The sequence below is a fragment of the Lynx canadensis genome, chromosome C1 (genome assembly GCF_007474595.2).
Source record: "Lynx canadensis isolate LIC74 chromosome C1, mLynCan4.pri.v2, whole genome shotgun sequence".
NCBI lineage: Eukaryota > Metazoa > Chordata > Mammalia > Carnivora > Felidae > Lynx > Lynx canadensis.
In genome coordinates, this window is record NC_044310.1 from 66,277,299 (window position 1) to 66,294,399 (window position 17,101).

Sequence of the window (17,101 nt, forward strand, 5' to 3'; positions counted from 1 at the left end):
TGCACAACAGATGACCAATAAATATTTGTGGGATAAAAGGTAGTGGATGGCCCAAAGCCAGTATCTGCGGTAGTCTTGGCATCTTTTCAGTGTAAAGCCTATTGAGGTCAGGAAGGATGACTATGCCATCTAAATGGCTCTACTCACAACCTATGGTTACCAGAGATCTTAACTTTTGCATATATCCCATCACCTAAGCCAGAGAATTTGAGGAAATCTTCTACCCCAAGAGATTAATCTAAGAGCTTTGCAGTCATCCTGACAGAGCCAAAGGTCAGGCAATATGCAAATGTCCTTTCACAAAATTATACAACTGTACCTGTCAGAGACCTAGAGACTTTAGCAATAGACTTGGGGGATTTGAACTGCAGATTCAATATAGACTATTTCAACTATTTGCCCATGGGCCTGTGGATCTCCATGGAAGTGATGATTAAATGGAAGTTCTCCCAGCCTCCTTTTGAACAAGATGGAAAATCAAAAGCAGAGAAACATATAAAGCTGAGGAAAAAGGTAGGGAATCCATGTATAAGAAGCCTCAAAGAAGGATCTGGGGACTCATTGTTTTGAAGGGCCTACCAACCTGTCTAGAGAGAAGGCCACTAGCACAACCAGATGGATACATGGCTTGCGACTGGCAGTATTCCTGACTTCCAAGATTTGGAATGAACATTTTTCAACTCTGTGGCAAAAATGCCAGGAGGAGATCCAGGTGGAATCTTCTATAGTTATCATTAGTTGGCGCTAGGCTTTTACTGTAGGCCAGTGGTTCTCAACCAGGGACAATTTTGCCGCACCCTTCCCACTGCCCCATACCCCCTCCCACTATGGGTATAGGGAGGCTGACAATTTCTGGAGACTTTTCATTGTCAGAACTCAGGACACTTCAAGCACCTGGAAGGTAAAGACCGCTAAGCAACCCACAATACGCTGAGCAGCTCCCACACCAATCATCCAGTCCAAAGTGTCAATAGTGCTGAGGTTGAGAAACCCTGCTGTAAGCAATGGTCGCTTATTGGAGGTTTGAAGAATGAGCTGACATATGGAAAGTATTATTTAGTTAAGGTTCCTTGATTGCCCATAAGAAAACCACCTTGAGCAAAAAAGTTTCATTACAGAGGAATGTCTCGTGGACCTCAAGAGAAGGAATTTGGACAAGCCTTGAGAAGAATCTGAAACCACAAAAATAGAAAGCTAACAGAGAAGTTTTTCTATTTTTCTCTGTGTCAAGCAGTCTTCACTTTCTGTCACTCTTTACAGACTGTCTTTTATGAAAGCCTCTCCATTGCAGATGTTAGAATAGAAGTGCCTCACATGCTGCTGTTGCTATTGTCCTCTGACTTTAGTGTTACTAGGCATCAAGATTTTCAATGCCTTATCTGAATCTGGACTACCACAAGCAACTCCACAGGCCTTTTTTTCTTATTATGCAAACAGGAGTTGAGAGTTCATATTTTCTCTCTCTAGCAGGGGAGGGAAACTGGAAATGAATCCTGCAAAGCCTTTATATGCAAAGTTCCCAGTCAAAACCCTTTTGTGTACAGAATGTTTGCACACGTGTTTAAATTTGTTCAGTGCTTTTTGTTGTAAGCTGCTGGCTGGCTGCTATTTAACTAAAGGAATATTATCTTTTTTTAACCTAACATGATAAGACTGTCTTGGAAAGCTATGTACTAATTGGGAGTGTTAAATTAACTTGCTTTAATATTTTTATAAAAGTTTGCAAATACATACTCTCGACTTCTGAATTTATCTCAATGTGGATCGCAAAGACACTTCCAATACAGGCACCTGTCTGTGGACCACATTTTGAGAAGCAGTGATCTAACTAGTCCTGCACTTTTGAAAGTGCAATTCATGGAATATAGTATCAGTATTGTCTTTGGAAATAAACAGTACTTTATGGTTTAAAATGTATAATGGGTTGAATTGTGCCCCCTCCCCCACAAATGTATATTGGAGTTCTAATCCCAGCACCTGTAAATGTGACTTCATTTGAAAATAAGGTGTTCGAAGACAAAATCAAGTTAAAATGAGGTCATTAGAGTAAGCTGTTACTCCAGTATGACTAGTGTCCTTGTAAGAGGGAGACATTCAGACACAGAGAGGAGAATGACAAGACACAGGGGGAAGATGGCCACATAAGAACGGAAGAAGAGATTGGAGTTCTGTGGCTACAGCCACAAAATGCCTGCGGCTACCAGAAGCTAGAAGAGTCAGAGGATCCTCTCCTAGAGACTTTGGAGGCAGCATGGCCCAAACACCTTGGTTTCAGACTCTGAATCTCCAGGGCTGCGAGGGAATACATTTTTGTTGTTTTCAGCACCCAGTGTGTGGTAATTTGTAACAGCAGCCCTAAGGCCATAATATGGTATGTGTGGAGAATCCTGTATGTGATTATACCCTGACCTCAGAAATTCCTCATTCCCTTGTAAATGAACAATTTAGGGGTACAACAGGGATATAGGTGGTCCAACTTCTCATAGTTAGAACCATACCTAGGATTGGATACTATGGTTTTTCCTGCAGCATTGCAATTTCAAGGACTTAGAGAAGAATAAACAAACAACAGTAACAAAACCTCATTTACTTTAGAATGAATTATTTAAGTTGTACTATATCCTTTATAAAACTATATCTCACATATGTTTGGGATAAAAAACTTAACTACACATCCACAGATTAAAGTCTTCATTCTTGTTTCAAACAACCATAGAATAAACAATATAATATACAATAAAAAGGAATATATGGAATGAATCCCAGGTATTCTGTGAACAAAATATGCAACTGTGGAATTACTTAAATTTTATAAAGTAGTCATTTATTCAATACCACTATATAGTGTTTCCAACACTTAATGCTTTGAATCATTTTTCATGTTTGAAGAATCTGGATAAATAAATATAAAATAATTATGAAAAAAAACCCATAGTGCTATGCATTATTTTAAGAGTTAAAATAACATCTAGCACAGAACAAGAACAATTATTTTATTGCTTCCCTAAATATGGAACAACTTAAGATGATATTAATAATCAGAGAATTAATAGTAATCCAGTGCATTAGGCTAGATGACTGTTAAGTACATACATGAAATTAAAATCTGCAAGTACCACAGTGTTATTTTACAAAATGACATTATTTAAAAGAGTATCATTATAGTCAAGGGAAAACAATGCTGAGAAATGTTATGCTCTATTGATTTTGTTTTAAATGACCAATGTTTCCTATGATCAAAGGGTTTATGTTAATACTGAGCCTCGCATTTCCTTCTTCAGTTTTTATTCTTAAACCGAAAGGCTTCCAAGCTTCCTTTTTAAAAGTGATACCCGTTGGGCGAAATTTATACAGCTTGTGCTGGCAATCCAACATAGAAAAACTACAGAGGTAACGGCACTTTCAGTGAGAAGCACAAACAATTGAATTAAAATAAAGTGAACCTGAGTCCTTCTCAAAATGAGCTCAACTCAGGTTTGAAGTCAGCCAAGCAACTGTGAGCTACTCGTATACTTAATAGATAAATGGGAGGGATTGTGCCTTTTTACGACATGGCCCATGTTCTCCATTATAACACCGTAACCGCTCATGATGATTTCTATCACTCTTCTGAAGCTGCATTAAACTGAATGTTTTGTTTAATTTCTGACCAATGACAAAACAATTATTGACCTACAAGTTCTTTCTCTCTTCTACAATATGTAATCTCTGCTTTGGGGACACAGAAATTCCTGCAGTATAGAATTATTAGGAGGCAGATAGCATATGTTAAACATTCAATAGGTATTTATTGCATGCAAAACTTGTTGAATGGAATATATTTTTAATTTTTTTTTAGTATGTATTTTTGAGACAGAGACAGTGTGCAAGTGTGGGAGGGGCAGAGAGAGAGAGGGAGACAGAATCCTTAGCAGGATCCAGACTCTGAGCTGTCAGCACAGAGCCCAATGTGGAGCTCAAATACATGGACTGCAAGATCATGACGTGAACCAAAGTTGGACACTTAACTCACTGAGCCACCCAGGCGCTTGTTGAATGGAATATTGATCTCATGTCAGAGGTAAGGAATCTGAGATCTAGAAAATTTTATGTAAAATGTTCAAAGTCCCTTGGATCTCCTTACTTCTACCCCAGCTTTCCTCCCACTACACATTATTTCTTGGGAATAGATTAGACTCAATGGACAGTCTTTAGGTCAGAGTTTCCAAAGCCCGTTGGTGCAGTATTTGTGGAATGATAAGTTTGCCCAGTACCAAAATGGGGGTAAAAAAAAAACAAAAACAACTCCTAATATCAATATTCCTTAATAACAGAATCCCTGATTTTACTTGTGTGTATTATTTCCATCAAGAAGATTACATTTTTTTAAAATCTGTATTTATTTATTTGAAAGAGATTGGGAGAGAATCCCAAGCAGGCTCTGCACTGTCAGCACAGAGCCCCATGCAGGGCTCAACTTCGTGAACCATTAGATCATGACCTGAGCCGAAATCAAGAGTCAGGTGCTTAACCAACTGAGCTACCCAGGAGCCCCAAGAAGTTTACATTTCTTAATCTTCCCTGCAGCTGGATGTGACCATTTGACTAAATTCTAGGTAATGATGGGATAATGAAAATATTACTTGAGATATCCAAAAAGTCTCCTTTGGTGAGAGAGGCTACACTCTTTTCTTAATCTTTCTATAGTGTTAAATACAAATGTGATGTTTGACGTTCAAATAGTGGTCTCAAGATGCTCTAATGAGAGAACAGCAATGTAAGAGAAATCTGAGTAAGCGCTGACTATAGGTTCTCTACACCAAACCTGGGCTACCTACCTCCAGACATTTTTTACCCCCCCCAAAATGTATTCCCATCAGGTTAAACCAGTACTGTGTGTGGGTGTGTGTCAGAGTCAATGGCGTCTTTTATATGTAGCCACATCTAATATTCACTCATTCAGCAATGTTTTTCTCTTAAAACTCTATGTATTCAATTCAAAGGCTCAGTGTCTACTATGGGATTATATAATCTTTATTCTTTTTACATGTTAGACGTTAAAATATCTCTTTTACTTTATAAAATAGTTTTTTAAACGTTTATTTATTTATTTTTGAAAGAGATAGAGAGCAAGAGGGTGAGGAGCAGAGAAAGAAGACAGAGAATCCTGAGCAGGTTCTGCGCTGTCAGCAGAGTCCAACGTGGGGCTTAAACTCGCAAATCACTAGATCATGACCTCAGCCGAAATCAAGAGTCTGTAGCTTAATCAACTGAGCCACCCAGGTGCCCCAATTTTATAAAATAATTTTAGATAATAGGTATTGGATTTTTCTTTTTTTTTTTTTTGAAAAATATAAAGTTGTCAAACAAATGAAATTCTGAAAATTTGTATTTTTACATTTTGTAAAATGAAAATGTCCAGAGACAACTTATTTAGGTTATTCTTCATTTGTCAACTTTGTAAGAGCAAAGAGAAATCTGGAATACACAATAGAATTCACTGAAATTCTAAAAAGAAAACTCAATCATTTGACACAATGGCTTTATGTTTATGCATTTTTGCATATCTTTGCTATTAACATGATCTCTCCAATAATGCAGAAAAAATTATTTTATTTTATGCAAGACCTAATTGTCTGACCTCTTATTATTATTGATTTTGATGATATTGGTTATGTTTAAAAGTCACTTCGTGAATTACAGGTCAAAGGCTTATTAAGTAGTGGCAATTTCAAATGTAATCGTAAATAAATCAAGTGACAATGAGCTAAAAAAAAAAAAAGCCTTCAATTTGCATTTGGAGCCAATTTAACTGCCAATGTAAAATTGTAAGCTCTGAGAAGATTTGAACCAAATAGAGTTTTATTCCCCATTGATGAACATAACATTCTGGAACCTCTTTTCTTTATTCTTCACTGGCCATTAAGTATATTCCTATATATTTATATTAGTTGCTAAAGCAAGCAAGTGTATATTATAAAAATGCAAGTTAAAAAATTAATTTCCATGGTCAAATTGCTTTATCTTCATTTATTATACAATTTTGGCTGGAAAAACAGTCATAGTTGCAAATTTAAAGGAACATGATGTTAAACACGTCTGTGCACCGATCTACTTGGACAATATATCTTTTAATGGAATTTGTGTTTAGATTCCATCTGAAGAAAAATGAGGAAACTGACTAAAATAAATTCAGAATCCTGAGATTCTGACCCCTTTTAGACAGAATCTTCTAACAGCATCTTATTTCTCCTTTGATTTTAGTATGAGAACCATAAAAGTGTTCCATAAATGTTGGGCATAAGTTCTGTAAATATATGATACAACTTTTTTTTTAATCCTCAGGATTTGTGATAACAATTATGAGAATATTACACATAACAGGTAATACTTATCTGCTTAAAATAATTCATTTATCTTCTTATATTCATTCATTATATACTTGAAATGTTTACCAAACTTAACTTGCTGTTGGATTAGTCTCATTGAAGGGAAACTTGGTTCTGTTAATAGGTGCATTATGCAATTCATGTTTTGAAATTGAACAATATGCCTTGGGGTTCTTATAACTCAAAACGTAAGTATATCTACAATTATGATATGTTGTGAACTTTATGCTGTTTCAACACTCCATGATATTTAATTTTATTCTTTTTAATCTGGTACATTTGCTTATTTAGCTACTGACATTTAATATAAAGAATATGCCTTCTCATGTGGCTATAAAGGTCTTTTTATATATTTAATGCAAAGCTGGCTAAGCTTTAGCAATCTGTGTTTTAGTATCTTTATGTTACACCTGGAAAATCTCTTCTTATAGCTGTAATTATGGACGTGTGTCTTGCAACTCTTATTTTAGAAAGCGTACCATACTGTACTTAGTAGATACCATAATGGCTTCAATATAATTTTTCTATTATTCTTATGATGAGTTCAACTCACTTTTCAGGCACCTGCTTAGTGTTTTCCAATCTTTGAATGACCATTGTACTTTTTGGGGCCAAGGGTGCGGAGTATTTCTAAACGACTACAATTTCCATTATACCAAAAGAATATCCTCTCAGGGGATTATAAAAGCTGTAATTTCATCTCAAGCTTACTATGACTAAACTGCTTGAGTTTGCTCCACAATTTATGACATTACATGCACCCTCGAAGGAATTATAGACTTATAATATCCCTTGAGATATATTATTATTCTTTATGTTATCCGTGTTTATGTCTAAAAAGGGTTCTGTAACTGGCACTTGATGCAAGAGCAGATTTGTAGTTATCTCTTCAACGATTTTTAGCAATTTAAAAGACAACTGTATCTTAACAGAAATGCCTTTCTACAGCAGTTCACTCAGGCCAAAGTCTACAAAATTTGCAAAGCTCTAACTTTCCATTGACATCTCAGAAGTCTTAACCCTGCCTCGGAATGTCTTAATTGAACATAATTACTGGGTAATCATTTTAACAAAAGGTACACACTTTGCAATGAAATATGTTCCTCTTACAAATTATGCTGATAAATATGGTGTGTATGTATGGAGAAATAAAATATTTTTAGAGTTTTTCTTTGCTGGGTATGCTGCCTTGTTTTCCTCCTAAGAAATTCTAAATCCATGTGAGAGTGATGTTAGGCACTTTTACTGCTATTTTCACAGAAGAATCACGAAGTCATTTCATACTTTTAGAGTAATGTAATAAGCCAAGGCTTTTAAATCTCAGCACTGTTGATTTTGAACCAGATAACTCTTCGTTGTGGAAAGGCACATACTGTGCATGTGTGGTAACATCCCTGGCTTCTGCCTACTAGATTACAGTATTATACCCCAAGTGTGACAACCAAATCTTTCTCTAGATATAACCAAGTATTTCCCGGGGTACAAAGTCACCTCTGTTGATAACTCTTGTAATATAGTTGACCCTTGAACAACACCTTCACAGAGTCAAAAATCTGCATATACCTTTTAGCTCCTCAAAAACATAACTGCTAATAACTTACTCTTGAGTGGAGCCCTTACTGATAACATAAATAGTCGATTAATGCATACTCTGTATGTTATATGTATTATATACCATATTCTTACAATAAAGTAAGCTAGAGAAAAGAAAATGTTATTCAGAAAATCCTAAGGAAGAGAAAATATATTTACAGTACTGTACTATATAAAAAATCCCGCTGCAAGTGGGCCCTCACAGTTCAAATCTATGTTATGCTCCATTTTCCCTTTTCAGACTTTTGCCCTTTCTCTAACATTTGGTTCTTCATTTTGAATTCATGACTAGCTCTTTGTTTATGCCCTGAGCTTAAAAAAATTAATCTACCTGTATTTTAAAATATTAGTATATGTTGAGATCTCATGGGAAGTCACATCTTGAAATGCTCAAGTTTTTATTAACTGAAGTCATTGAATAACTGCCAATATCTTCTATAATGTAATCATTTTAAGACAATAGTGAAATAGCTCACATATTACCCTATTTCACAGGGATTCAGGGGAAATAGTAAAATGGTGGCTTGAATTCTTATTGTATTGAACTTTCCTTCTGTTAAAACTGACATATTTGGCCCTGCATGAACATCGGCAATTAGGACTTGCAGTTTTTAGGCTCAATTCTACTAATTATTGAAGTGGAGAAAAGCTGGGCATGGTGGACCAGCATGGCAGAAAGCTTTCCTAGTGTGGAACATCAGTGGATCTAGAGTCAATAGTTGTAGATTCAAACTAGAGTTCTCTTTACATCAGTCATCTATGACTTCTGCCAAAATAACTTCTCTGCATCTCACAGGTCTCCTTTGATAAATGAGAATTATGCTTTTCTTTCTTCCGGTGTTAATGGGTATTACAAAAAATAATATGAAGTGGGATCCTACCACAATGATTGTCACCTGGTCGAATCCCGATCTCTACTACATGCAAATCCAATTCTTACCTATCCTCCCTCTAAAACTCTTTAGAATATAAAACCATATGTTTCTTTTACCATCAATGCTTTGTGTGCCTTTCATGGGTATAACTCATGGAATATCTACATAAACATCACCCTGTAAACTTTCTATCTAGTGTCCACTCTGGGTATTTAGGTAGATTAAATGACTGTTTTCCCTCATTCCTCCTTCTGTTCTTTTAGAAGTTGATCCTTATATTGCTGCCTCCTTCCTGCCCATTCTGTCACTGGAGGCCAGATCTTACACCTAAATCCCATGACACCAAATTCATCTGAGGTCCGGATCTATGGAACTGTCTGAGCTAAAATCGGTAGATTTACTATCATTCCCAGCCTGACATTCCAGCCCCCTAAAATGGCACTTCTTGAGTATCAATGTTGAAATCAATTTTTCCATACCTTATTGAAAATAGAGATTTGAGCTCCTGGCTAAAATCATACCCCGTCTTCTTGCCTCCTTGTTCAGAACACTCAGCATGACTTAAGTGTGGTGTTATCCCATGTCTGACAAACGTGGTTGAATCCTTCCTTTCTTCTGTATTTTTTTTCCCAATAGTAAGATTTTTAGAACTCCAAGCGACCACTAAATCACTGTTTACAACATTGCATTCATGTTCAAATGTTGTCAATTCCATCATGCAGACTCCTGAAAGTTACAAAGAAAAGCAAAGCACAGAAGTGAGACCACAGTCTGCCCTTCTGGTACATGGATTTTTGTATCATTACCCTAAAATTAGATACGTTAGTGGCAAACATTCCACATGTCCACAAGCTAAATTGTACTCACTTATTTGCCTCTCTTTAACTTACTTTCAGTGAAAGTTTGTAGCACGAATTGCTCACGTATTCGCTTCACCCATTTAACAAAAATGGTATATATACTTTAGATAGGAAACATAATAAAAGCTTGCACTTTTCCCCAAACATCTCCAAAAATCTTTGACTCTAGTAATAATATCTTGATTGTTTCTGAAACCATTTTCTAGCTTTATAATACATCCCTGCCACTGCTCTGTAGATTTTTTAAAATGGTATACTTGATCAGAACACTTTCAAAACAAGCGAACAGTAAGTTTAGATTCAAAGCTGCAGAGCATCTATTTTTGTGTCCATATGCGCTTGTCATTTCACATCAAAGCAGAAATCTGTGAATATATTCTATTTTGCTTCCATTATTGTCACACATAATGATTGCCCAAAAGCTTTCCTCAAAGCCATTATTTTGGACTATCCCTGGTTTTACTTAATAAGATAACATATTGGAGATCCTGAAGTGTTTAATGACGATTTTTTTTAACTAGCTTTAAACATTAAACCTAAGAGTTTAAAAGTCTGATTAAAAATTTCATCTTGACAGGTGCCTGGGTGGCTCAGTTCGTTGAGCATCTGACTTCAGCTCAGATCATGATCTCCTGGTTCATGAGTTCGAGCCCCACATCAGGCTCTGTTCTGACAGCTCAGAGCCTGGAGCCTGTTTCGGATTCTGTGTCTCCCTCTCTTTCTGTCCCTCCCCTGCTCATGCTCTCTCTCTCCCTCTCTCTCTCAAAGATAAATAAACATTAAAACTTTTTACAAAATTTCCTCTTGAGCCATACATAATCTCCTGTGTCACTATCTTACTTCTATTGATCCTGCTCAGTATGCCCTCTGTCTGTCTCTACTCATCTGGTCTATCACTTTCTGTCTCACCACCTGTGCCTTCTTTTCAAGCCCAAAATCCATGGCCAATCATGTTTCTTTAAAATTTTTTTTTAACTTTTTTTATTTATCTTTGAGACAGAGAGAGACAGAGCATGAACAGGGGAGGGGCAGAGAGAGAGGGAGACACAGAATCGGAAACAGGCTCCAGGCTCTGAGCCATCAGCCCAGAGCCCGACGCGGGGCTTGAACTCACGGACCGCAAGATCGTGACCTGAGCTGAAGTCGGACGCTTAACCAACTGAGCCACCCAGGCGCCCCCAATCATGTTTCTTTAGCACCAAAGCCTTGCCCATCCTAATCAATTCTTATTAACCTTCATATGATATATATTTGTAAAGCCCTACTAACTACTGTTTTTCTTTTGTCTGCTCTGCTTGTGGACATCATGAAACTGAATCTCTGAACATCGGAGACTGTGTTATTCATCTTTTCATCTTTGGTACCTCAAATGATGTCACGAATTGTATGCACTCAACAAAATATTAGTGAATAAAACCAGACCAATTTATTCTCCTGCACAGTTACATGAACCCCAACATCATTTGATATTGTTCATCAAATCTCTTATTAATCTCTAGTTGAATACTTAGCATACTCCAAAGCACAATGGTTATAAACTGCTTCTGTTCTCTTCAAGTACCCCACCTTTGCCCTGCCCTTCCATTGCTGACATATAATCACATTTTGATTTTTTTCTTCTTAATAATAATACTCAACAGACTGTTCAATTCGCATGTAATTGAACTTTTACTATGGGAGAGGTCTGTGTGAGATATGGAGCTACAGAAATGAATAAGTTATGGTTTTTACCATGTGCATTCATAAGTAATTTATGGATAAAGTATAATATAATGCAGTGAGTTCGTCAATGCATTCTTAAACTATATAAAGATATAGAGGTATGGCGATTACTTACATCTGGGTGGGGATAAGAAGTGAGTGGTTGTGAAAAGCCTCTCAGCTTGGGTTTTAAAAGATAAATAGGAGTTCTCCATATGTTGGAATGGGGGAGAATTACCCTGCAGATAAAATAATTGTATTTCTGCACTCTGAACCTCATATTTACTCATCTTTGCCTACTTTATTGCCTTTTGATTGGGATCTTACAGCATCTCAACTCTGCCTGGACTTTTATACCCCTCCTTCTTGTATCATAAAACCATCATTGGGCATGGGATCTGGTTCATTCATTTATTCATTCATTCATTCAACAAATATTTAGTGAGGTACCTAGGTACCTGGTTCTATGCTAGCTTCCTGTATAAGGCAGACATGGTCCCTGCCCTGATAGAACTTTCCACCTGGTAGTGAGAATGAGCAATTAAGAGGGGGAAAATGTAGAGATCATTTTAAGAGAAATACACAGCATTTTGAGGCACATAAAGGTGAAAGTCATAACTTAGTTCATGAGTCAGAAAAATTATTACTATCAAGGAGAAGATGGCGATACTAAGATCTAAAGGATATAAAAGAGAGAGAGAGAGGCAGAAGATGGCAGCATAGGAGGACACTGGGGTCACCACGTCCTGCTGACCACTTAGATTCCACCCACATCCACCTAAATAACCCAGAAAACTGCCAGAAGACTAGCAGAACGGACTCTCCAGAGCCAAGTGTAGATGAGAGGCCCACAGAAGAGGGTAGGAAGGGCGGAGAGGCAGTATGCTACACGGACTGGTGGGAGAGAGCTGGGGCGGTGGAGGGGCAGCCAGCCCACCCGGCAAGGCAGAGCCCCCGAGTCTGGCTTGCAAAAGCAGAGGGGCTGGACTGCATGAGTTCTGACAGCCAGCAGAACTTAACATCTGGAACGTTGTAAGTCAACAGCTCTGCTCGGAGAGCAGGAAGGCACAAGGACAACAGGAGGGAGAGTTGTTGAGCCTCGGAGGACAGAGCCCATCTCGGTGGGGAACAAAGGCTCTGGGAAGTACCATCTCCCTCGCCCATCCTCCAGCCGAAATCCCAAAAGGAACCAGTTCCCAGCACCGAACTTTCTTGCACCACGCAAACACCCAACGCTGTGCTTCTGTGAATCCATCCCACAGATGGGTCTGCCTCCCTCCTGGTGCTCCCACAGCGAACCACCAAGGCAAAGCGAGCTGAGCCTGCCCCTCCCACCCCTGTGAACTATGCAGATCCAACCCGGCTAATATGCCAGATCCCATTGAAGCAGCACCACAAGCCTGGCAGTGTGCAAGTAGCCCAGACAGGGGCGACATCACTCCACAGTGAGTCCTGCCACTGGGAGAGGGGAAGAGAAGGTACACACCAGTCTGACTGTGGCCCCAGCGGTGGGCTGGGGAGAGACATCAGGTCTGACTGCGGCCCCGCCCACCAACACAAGTTGTTCCAGACAGCACAGAGGAAGAGCCCTGCAGTTGCACCACTACAGGGATTATCCAAGATGACAAAATGGGAGAATTCTCCTCAAAAGAAACTCCAGGAAGTAGTGACAACTAATGAACTGATCAAAAATTATTTAAACAATATAACAGAAAGTTAATTTAAAATAATACTCATAAAATTAATCGCTGGGCTTGAAAAAAGTAGAGGACAGCAGAGAATCTATGGCTACAGAGATCAAGGGACTAAGAAATAGTCATGAGGAGCTAAAAAATGCTATAAATGAGGTGCAAAATAAAATGGAGGCGACCACAGCTCGGATTGAAGAGGCAGAGGAGAGAATAGGTGAATTAGAAGACAAAATTATGGAAAAAGACGAAGCTGAGAAAAAGAGAGATAAAATAATCCAAGAGTATGAGGGGAGAATTAGAGAACTAAGTGATGCGATAAAACACAATAACATGCATAATTGGGATTCCAGAGGAGGAAGAGAGAGGGAAAGGTGCTGAAGGTATACTTGAAGAAATCATAACTGAGAACTTCCCTGATCTGGGGAAGGAAAAAGGCATTGTAATCCAAGAGGCACAGAGAACTCCCTTCAGACGTAACTTGAATCGATCTTCTGCATGACATATCATAGTGAAACTGGAAAAATACAAGGATAAAGAGAAAATTCTGAAAGCAGCTAGGAATAAACATGCTCTAACATATAAAGAGAGACCAATAAGACTAGTGACGGATCTACCTACTGAAACTTGGCAAGCCAGAAAGAAATGGCAGGAAATCTTTGATGTGATTAACAGAAAAAAATATGCAGCTGAGAATCCTTTATCCAGCAAGTCTGTCATTTAGAATAGAAGGAGAGATAAAGGTCTTCCCAAACAAACAAAAACTGAAGGAATTTGTCACCACTAAACCAGCCCTACAAGAGATCCTAAGGGGGAACCCTGTGAGACAAAGTACCAGAGACATCACTACAAGCATAAAACATACAGACATTACAATGACTCTAAACCCGTATCTTTCTATAATAACACTGAATGTAAATGGACTAAATGCTCCAACCAAAAGACATAGGGAATCAGAATGGATAAAAAAACAAGACTCACCTATTTGCTGTCTACAAGAGACTCATTTTAGACCTGAGGACACCTTCAGATTGAAAGTGAGGGGATGGAGAACTATCTATCATGCTACTGGAAGTCAAAAGAAAGCTGGAGTAGCCATACTTATATCAGACAAACTAGACTTTAAATTAAAGGCTGTAACAAGAGATGAAGAAGGGCATTATATAATAATCACAGGGTCTATCCAACAGGAAGAGCTCACAATTATAAATGTCTATGCGCCGAACACCGGAGCCCCCAAATATATAAAACAATTACTCACAAACATAAGCAACCTTATTGATAAGAATGTGGTAATTGCAGGGGACTTTAATACTCCACTTACAGAAATGGATAGATCATCTAGACACACAGTCAATAAAGAAACAAGGGCCCTGAATGATACATTGGATCAGATGGACTTGACAGATATATTTAGAACTCTACACCCCAAAGCAACAGAATATACTTTCTTCTCGAGTGCACATGGAACATTCTCCAAGATAGATCACATACTGGGTCACAAAACAGCCCTTCATAAGTATACAAGAATTGAGATCATACCATGCATACTTTCAAACCACAATGCTATGAAGCTTGAAATCAACCGCAGGAAAAAGTCTGGAAAACCTCCAAAAGCATGAAGGTTAAAGAACACCCTACTAAAGAATGAATGGGTCAACCAGGCAATTAGAGAAGAAATTAAAACATATATGGAAACAAATGAAAATGAAAATACAACAATCCAAACACTTTGGGATCAGTGAAGGCAGTCCTGAGAGGAAAATACATTGCAATCCAGGCCTATCTCAAGAAACAAGAAAAATCCCAAATACAAAATCTAACAGCACACCTAAAGGAAATAGAAGCAGAACAGCAAAGACATCCCAAACCCAGAAGAAGAAGAGAAATAATAAAGATCAGAGCAGAAATAAACAATATAGAATCTAAAAAAACTGTAGAGCAGACCAATGAAACCAAGAGTTGGTTTTTTGAAAAAATAAAATTGATAAACCTCTAGCCAGGCTTCTCAAAAAGAAAAGGGAGATGACCCAAATAGATAAAATCATGAATGAAAATGGAATTATTACAATCAATCCCTCAGAAATACAAGGAATTATCAGAGAATACTATGAAAAATTATGTGCCAACAAACTGGACAACCTGGAAGAAATGGACAAATTCTTAAGCACCCACACACTTCCAAAAGTCAAACAGGAAGAAATAGAAAACTTGAACAGACCCATAACCAGCAAAGAAATTGAATCAGTCATCAAAAATCTCCCAACAAATAAGAGTCCAGGACCAGATGGCTTCCCAGGGGAGTTCTACCAGACGTTTAAAGCAGAGATAATACCTATCCTTCTCAAGCTGTTCCAAAAAATAGAAAGAGAAGGAAAACTTCCAGACTCATTCTATGAAGCCAGCATTACTTTGATTCCTAAACCAGACAGAGACCCAGCAAAAAAAGAGAACTCTAGGCCAATATTCCTGATGAATATGGATGCAAAAATTCTCAATATGATACTAGCAAATCGAATTCAACAGTATATAAAAAGAATTATTCACCATGATCAAGTGGGATTCATTCTTAGGCTGCAGGGCTGGTTCAACATTCACAAATCAATCAATGTGATACATCACATTAATAAAAGAAAACATAAGAACCATATGATCCTGTCAATTGATGCAGAAAAAGCATTTGAGAAAATTCAGCATTCTTTCTTAATCAAAACCCTCGAGAAAGTCGGGATAGAAGGAACATACATAAACATCATAAAAGTCATTTATGAAAAGCCCACAGCTAATATCATCCTCAATGGGGAAAACTGAGGGCTTTCTCCCTGAGATCGGGAACACGACAGGGTTGTCCACTCTCACCGCTGTTGTTTAACATAGTGTTGGAAGTGCTAGCATCAGCAATCAGACAACAAAAGGAAATCAAAGGCATCAAAATTGGCAAAGATGAAGTCAAGCTTTCACTTTTTGCAGATTACATGGTATTATACATGGAAAACCCGACAGACTCCACTAAAAGTCTGCTAGAACTGATACATGAATTCAGCAAAGTCGCAGGATACAAAATCAATGTACAGAAATCAGTTGGATTCTTATACACTAATAATTAAGCAACCAAAAGACAAATAAAGAAACTGATCCCATTCACAATTGCACCAAGAAGCATAAAATACCTAGAGATAAACCTAACCAAAGAGGTAAAAGATCTGTATGCTAAAAACTATAGAAATTTATGAGGGAAATTGAAGAAGGTATAAAGAAGTGGAAAAACATTCCAAGCTCATGAATTGGAAGAATAAATTTTGTTAAAATGTCAATACTACCCAAAGCTATCAACACATTCAATGCAATCCCAATCAAAATTGCACCAGCAATCTTCCTGGAGCTAGAACAAGCAATCCCAAAATTTGTATGGAACCACAAAAGGTACCAAATAGCCAAAGTAATTTTGAAGAAGACCAAAGTGGGAGGCATCACAATTCCAGACATTAGCCTCTACTACAAAGCTGTAATCATCAAGACAGCATGGTATTGGCACAAAAACAGACACATAGACCAATTGAATAGAATAGAGACTCCAGAATTGAACTTACAAAAGTATGGCTAACTAATCTTTGACAAAGCAGGAACGAATATCCAATGGAAAAAAGACAGTCTTTAAAAAATGGTGCTGGATAACTGGACAGCAACATGCAGAAGAATGAAACTAGACCACTTTCTTACACCATTCACAAAAATAAACTAAAAATGAATAAAGTACCTGAATGTGAGACAGGAAACCATCAAAACCCTAGAGGAGAAAGCAGGAAAAATCCTCTCTGACCTCAGCCGCAGCAATTTCTTGACACATCCCCAAAGGCAAGGGAATTAAAAGCAAAAATGAACTATTGGGACCTCATGAAGGTAAAAACTGCAAAGGAAACAATCAACAAAACTAAAAGGAAACCAATGGAATGGGAAAAGATAATTGCAAATAACATACCAGTTCAAAAGGCTAGTCCAAAATCTATAAAGAGCTC